Consider the following 6,952-nt stretch of genomic DNA (forward strand, 5'->3'; position numbering starts at 1 on the left):
GTGTGAATTGAAACACTACAATTTCATACCAAGTGGTAATATATCGACGTCTTGTAATCAGTGTGTCCTATTCCGAGTTCCAGTCAGATCGCATAATCAATATTTCAAATTCTATTTTAAACGTATCCCGAGTCGTGATTAGCCTATGTGTGCAAAAAGTGATGTTAAAACAAACTCTTGACCTCAATAATACAAGTTGTGTATTTTCTTTCAGCTGTGGTTCCCTCTTTTTTTTTCGCGAGAAAATAACAAATTAACCTAATCATTAACTCAACAAATAAAAAATGCATCTCTAAATTAATTAATAAAAACTGTTATTACACCCAAACCTCTATTTTATCGTAAATATAAATAAAATATCATCTCACATAGTGAAAACAATGTGAAAATTGTTCTAGTAAGTGATATATGATTGTCAAACACATACATAAATACATTATGTTACAGATTCCACCGATGTAGTTTCCGGTGAAATAATTATGATGAAATTACTTTCCGGTTCTCGTCGGTAAAACCTTTGATCGCACACCGGACACGTTTCAATGTTATTGTGAGATTGAAGTTCATCGCTGGATAATAGGAGCATTTGGTTTCGATTCGCGTAAGAGGCTGCCAATAGTCTCAACCTCTTCAACTATCTTTTCAAAAAAAATATTTGATTACGTCTGGTCCTCGGTAAACATACGGTTCATCTATCCTATCCTGTCGCACAACAACAATATCCGAAACTCGAGGCTTCGTGCGGTGTTGTGGAAGAAAATTCGGGGATGAAGAATATACATGACTTGATTTATTTATTTCTTCTCTTGTTTTTTCTGAGGGCATATGCGAGTCTTATTCAAGAACTGGAATGATTGTGCCTTTCGAATCGAATTTATGGAGGGGTAGAGAGAGGGCCAATATGAACAGGTTAGAAACAAGTGATATTATGATGATAGCCGTCGCCATTTCAGAGTGGCAAATGTTTAACATTAATTGTTGAATTTTATTTTAGGCTAGGCATATTGACTTCGTCAATTTTATCAAAACATCCATTATTCATCCTCATCGTTGCCATTAGCCAAAATAGCCTCGCTTCTTTTCTTTTCCCAATTTTCGTAGTAATCTCCGTTCACACTTGGCTTTTGTAGATTAACAAAAATCGTCTGAAGTTTGAACACGTCATACAGGTGCAACCTGTTTTTTTGCGATTGTTCTCATCGATTATTCAAAATGTCTAATTTTCGCATATTCAAATACACACAAGTGGAGGGGGTTCATGCCACATTAGTGATTTTAAATTGTATTCTCGGAGCCACGCACACATTTCCTAACATTGTTGCCTTGTAGTCGATGAGTTGTGCAGGTACAGCTGTGAAGTTGTTAATAAGACCCAACACAGACAAGTCACCCAACATTGCTTTTCGACATAGATTTTTAACTAGAAAAATTGTTATGATTACAGTACACCCATATCAGTATTCAATAACATGGTGCCATTTTTTCTGTTTCTGTTGCCAACAAAAACAAATCTACAGACCACAGGTTCGAGAAATAAGACATTAACTATATTTTGCATACATGTAGGTACGCCCCGCGAGGTGTGTTATTGGAAGACTCAATACATGTGAGCAGTGGAGTAAATTTTTTTTCTTTTATTTTGATGTCCATGCATTTATCTGAACCCCCTTGTCCAACCAAAACAAAAGCTCCGGTCCCATCTGGAGACTGCAAAAACTGATATGTATGTTTATTCAGAAAAACCATCCATGGACAATACCGTTGCGCCCTCCATGTGCATTTTCCTTGTTGGCTGAACGCGAAGATGCCCGAGACTGCTTTCGAAATTGCTTTCAGCCTCGCATCACGATACAGCCGTTTTCTACAATTCTATTAGCCTACTATTATTATCTAAAACTATTTCATCACACACAATCAAAAAAAAATAACATTTCTCTCCTTCACTCGCTTTTAGCCATCGTCCAGTGTCCTTCTAGATAGCAGGTGAATCGTGACTAGCAAAAATATTGAAATCGAAATATGAATTATCCGTTATAACCCCTCCTCCTTTTTTTTCTCTCCCCTTCTTTACATGCCCGCTCGATGACATTGAAATAAGCGAAAACACACCGCTATGCTTAAAAAAAAAAAAAACATCCATTGTACAACTCTATAGGTCGAGGTTCATAAGCCTCGTACATCTCATGCGAGGGACTGCATATCTTGTTTACAGTTTATAGTGGCATCATATTCCTTCACTCGGGAGACTTGCAAGACAGCTCATTACTAGATCTGTTTTGTCGATATGAGAATGCTTGCTATCAGTAATAAAATTTTTATGGTGTTTAACCTAACAGCTGAGGGGCCGGGGCATTCCACATTTACCTTTGCTAGTGCAATAAATATCAATATTTTTAAGTTATGCAATAATTTTTGACATTATATTCATGTCTATTTCCAAAACTAGATTTATATACACAAACAACTCGCTCTTGCAATATATTATCTATTGTGAAAAATTCTCGCATGTTCGTGAAACAGGAAATACACGTCATAGCTTCCGTGAATCGAGCGCAAGGTTACTGGAGCACGCAAAATACCGTATGCCAAGAATAAAATATTCCAAATGCAGGCATCATGCACAAATAGAATAATCGGGTTGAATTTACAGTCTAAAACCACCATGTTCTGGCGACAAGTGTCAAAAACATGTGGTTAGGAGATTTTGATAGGGAGTGAGTGAAATAGTTGTTGCAAGTTACCTTTTAAACCCAGTACATGTGTAGGAATATATTGCGTATAAGCTGTCTCACTCTCTCCGTATGTGTGTCAGGTGGTCGTGTTGATCGTTAGTTGTATGTCACAGCTTAACCGTACTAGGTAATATTTTTACATGAGGTAAGTTGGCATACTCTGCGAGGGTATATGTTTCAAGCTTCTAGCTGTAGAAGATTAGCTTTAGCCTATTTGCAAAATATAAGTTTGGCTCGTCGAAAGCAACTCAAACAGTGTTGCCAGCTGTAGGTTAATTTTCCCCCGTTATACAATTGCAAGAGGTGAGTTGCTTATACCCTATCTGGAAGATGTGTCCATGGCTTATGTCGTAGGTTAATTTAGTTTGCAATAAATCTTGTGTGTTGACCCTTACAAGTGATATAGCTGCCTTTCTGCCTTTGAGTCACCTGTAAGGCTATATGTGAGTGGGCGAGTGAGGTTAGTTTAGTTTACGATAAATCGACTTGTCATGCTATGTACTACTTTCTGCTTTTTGAGTTACCTGTAAGACTATATGTGGGTGGGTGAGTGAGGTTAGTTTAGTTCACAATAAATCACATTTTGAATTTACTCACACTCTCTCTGTCTGTGTGTCAGGTGGTCGTGTCGATCGCTAGTTGTATGTTACAGCTTAACCCGAACTAGGTAATATTAACTGTACTTCAAAAAAATAAAAATTGTGTGTATCTCATGTCGAACTAGAAATAAAAAAAAAATCAAACATTAAGCATTCATGCAGATTAATTAAGCCGTAAATTCAAAATTTTGGCCCCCACACAAATCGCATTACATACATACATACATGTGGAAAAACAGAAGTATGCATGTTTTTTCGCTCCCGTAGTGTTTACAAGAGTCCCCTGTAAGTAAGACTAATCACGAGTGGACCTACAGTTTCAAAAACCACTTGTGCGAGTATCGAATCCTTAAATACCACTGCGCCATAAGAGGGAGGAAGCCCGATGAGAAGAGGTAGAAAGCAGGAAACATTAACACCGCTATTGCCAGTTAGCATCTTCTTCATCTTATTGCATACTTATCATCTTATAGAAGATTACGCCGTCAACTTGTAACTTGTAGGTTAGCCTCACCTGTAAAATATCATATATTTAAAAAACAAAAAATTTGTGAAGCAACTAGTCAGTGTTGCCAACTCCTATTGAACAAATCTTCGACAACAACTCTCTCGCATAATTCAAGCACGAAGACTTTCGCGACAGACCTCGGTGCGAAAAATAAATTTCCCTACTGGTCCAAGCACACTCTTCCACGCATACAAAAAAACATTTCGACAAGCACATGTACATTTTGGATTTCACCTCAACAGTGCTGCAGAATAACAACAATCCAGCCGATAAGGCACCTCTGATCAAATTAACACTGCACACTACGATCAAAATCCAATATAAGTTAGTTCGATGCGCAAATTAAAAAAATAATAACTCACAAAACTCTACAGAGGCATTAGGCTTTTGATAACTATGACCGTTAGAACTGGTGTTGAGCACCCACGCACCCTGGCGAGGTTATAGAGGCCAGAAATCCTAAAAAAAAAACAATTATTATTTGTTTGTTTGCATCACAATACAAAAATAATAAGAAGCACGCGCACACATGTGTGGCACATCGTTCTCGCGAGAGAGGTTTACAAAAATCACGATATACATTGGCGCTCGGGACTTGGAAATAATACGTATTCGCTCACCACTGTTGCCAGCTTAGTCTCTCTCTTTATCTTACAGCAACATTGGCATCTCTATTTTTTTAGTTATAAGCGAGTTGCCAACACACTCTAGTTAATAATGCTACATATTATACACACACACACGCACACACATACTGTGCCACCATCCATCCATCCCTCTCTCTCTTTTACGGCAGTATATATTTGTTGCCGGCTCTCTTGCCCAGTGTATGTTACGCCAGTATATAAATTTGGCTAAGCCCTTGCCAAGTAAAAAAAAAAAAACTGTAGGTAAATATTAGCAACACTATCGGTTGTTTAACTCTTCCCTCTCTCTCTTCTCTCTTTTTTTTTTGTAAAAAGCTATGGCAAAAATACCAGTAGGTTGGCAAATTGCTTTATGCACTGTAAAGCCACAAGCAATATTGCCAGCTCCTTGCTTTAGGTTAGGTTAGACCCAAAAACAAACCTTGGTGACTTTTCAAGTAAGATGTTGGCAATACTCCAAGACAAGCCTCAAGCAGTATTGCCAGCTCCTTGCTTGAAAAGTCACCAAGGTTTGTTTTTGGGTCTAACCTAACCTAAAGCAAGGAGCTGGCAATATTGCTTGTGGCTTTACAGTGCATAAAGCAAATTGCCAACCTACTGGTATTTTTGCCATAGCTTTTTACAAAAAAGAGAGAGGAGAGAGGGGAAGAGTTAAACAACCGATAATGTTGCTAATATTTACCTACAGGAGCTGGCAACGCTGCTTGAGGCTTGCCTTGCAGTGCATAAAGCAATTTGCCAACCTACTGGTATTTTTGCTATAGCTTTTTACGAGAGAGAGAGGAGAGAGAGAGAGGGAAGAGTTAAACAACCGACAGTGTTGCTAATATTTACCTAGAGCTTTTTTTTTACTTGGCAAGGGCTTAGCTAATTTATACACTGGCGTAACATACACACACTGGGCAAGGAGTGCCGGCAACAAACACACACTGCCGTAAAAGAGAGGGGTGGATGGATGGCAACACAGTATGTGTGTGCGTGTGTGTGTGTATAATATGTAGCATTATTAACTAGAGTGTGTTGGCAACTCGCTTATAACTAAAAAAATAGAGATGCCAATATTGCTGTAAGATAAAGAGAGAGACTAAGCTGGCAACAGTGGTGAGCGAATACGTATTATTTCCAAGTCCCGAGCAACACTGGCAACATCAATTGCGATTCAGTGTTGCCAACTCACCTCAAGAATATTTCACCATATGATATTTTACAGGCGAAGCTAACCTACGAATGGGAGTTGGCAACACTGACTAGTGGAGGTAGCCGGGGCTGCGTCCGAATCAGCAACAGATGTCACCTAGAGCGCTGTTCCATCCGGGACTCAGCCAATCTCTGTTGTCCGAATTTGCGATAGACGTGGAGTTGGAGGGAAGAGTAGAGAGGCGCGACAGATGCATGCTAGAACTCGCTGTGACGCTGCGCTTGGCAGCCATATTCTAATTTTTATTTTGTACAGACAACATTTACTGATTAGAGGATGTAAAACTCAGTTATATTTTAATATTTTATCGATAATACTGAATGCAGAAAAATTGTAAATGATGAAATAGCGTGTTATATTTTTAATATGAGTAGTAAATAGGTGGAAATTATTGTCATGTTTGTTTGCGCCCCAGAGCGCTGTGGGTGAAGTTCGGGCTGACACCTGGCGAGAAAAATGACAACCATACTACAAGGGGACATGTAGATTGGGACGACTTGCACGTGACTTCGACGGCACTCGAGAACAACAGGAGAGAACGGTACGGAGCGCTTGCCAATCGGGACACAGCCTAAGTTGTACAATTAGGTACAAGTATTGTACAATTAGGTACAAATTGTTGTACAATTATTTCCCCCAGTTGCCCAGTTGGAGTTGGGGGGCATAACACTGGTACTATTTGTACTCACAGTGCTTATTCATGTATTTTGTTTAATATTTTATTTCAAATTCACTGTCAGAAACTAGTGTTGCCAGTTCCTGGATGTAGGTTTACCTACTCTGTTGGTTGTCACTGTCAAGCTTCCAGTATTCGTACAGCATAAAAAAACTATAACCCCCCTCTCAAAATATATACATTGTATACGCCAAGATGCTCAATAGCCTAGCAACACATCATGAAAAAACATGCCAAGAGTACCCAGTGGGTTTATAAGTCAGTGCTGCCACTATTTGTAGGTTAGCTTAGCCTGTGAAAGATCATATAGTGGAATTTTTGTGAAGTGGGTTGCCAAATATAACAAGGGGACAATGGGTCCCCCTCATAAAAAGCTACAGTAAAAGCCCACAGGTCGCCAACACTAGGTCCCCAACAGTGTTGCCAGACATAGGTACATGAGCCCCTCAGGCCCTTTGATAAAACTTTACAGTGAACCCAGTTGACAACACTGTCAATCTACGGCAGTGTTGCCAGATGTAAACAGGGTAGACCCCCCTCATAAAAGACTACAGTGGGCCCAGTGTTGCCAACTCTGCCCTCAAAATATACA

This window comes from Lepisma saccharinum, chromosome 11 (assembly GCF_977018435.1).
Source record: "Lepisma saccharinum chromosome 11, izLepSacc3.1, whole genome shotgun sequence".
Taxonomy (NCBI): Eukaryota; Metazoa; Arthropoda; class Insecta; order Zygentoma; family Lepismatidae; genus Lepisma; species Lepisma saccharinum.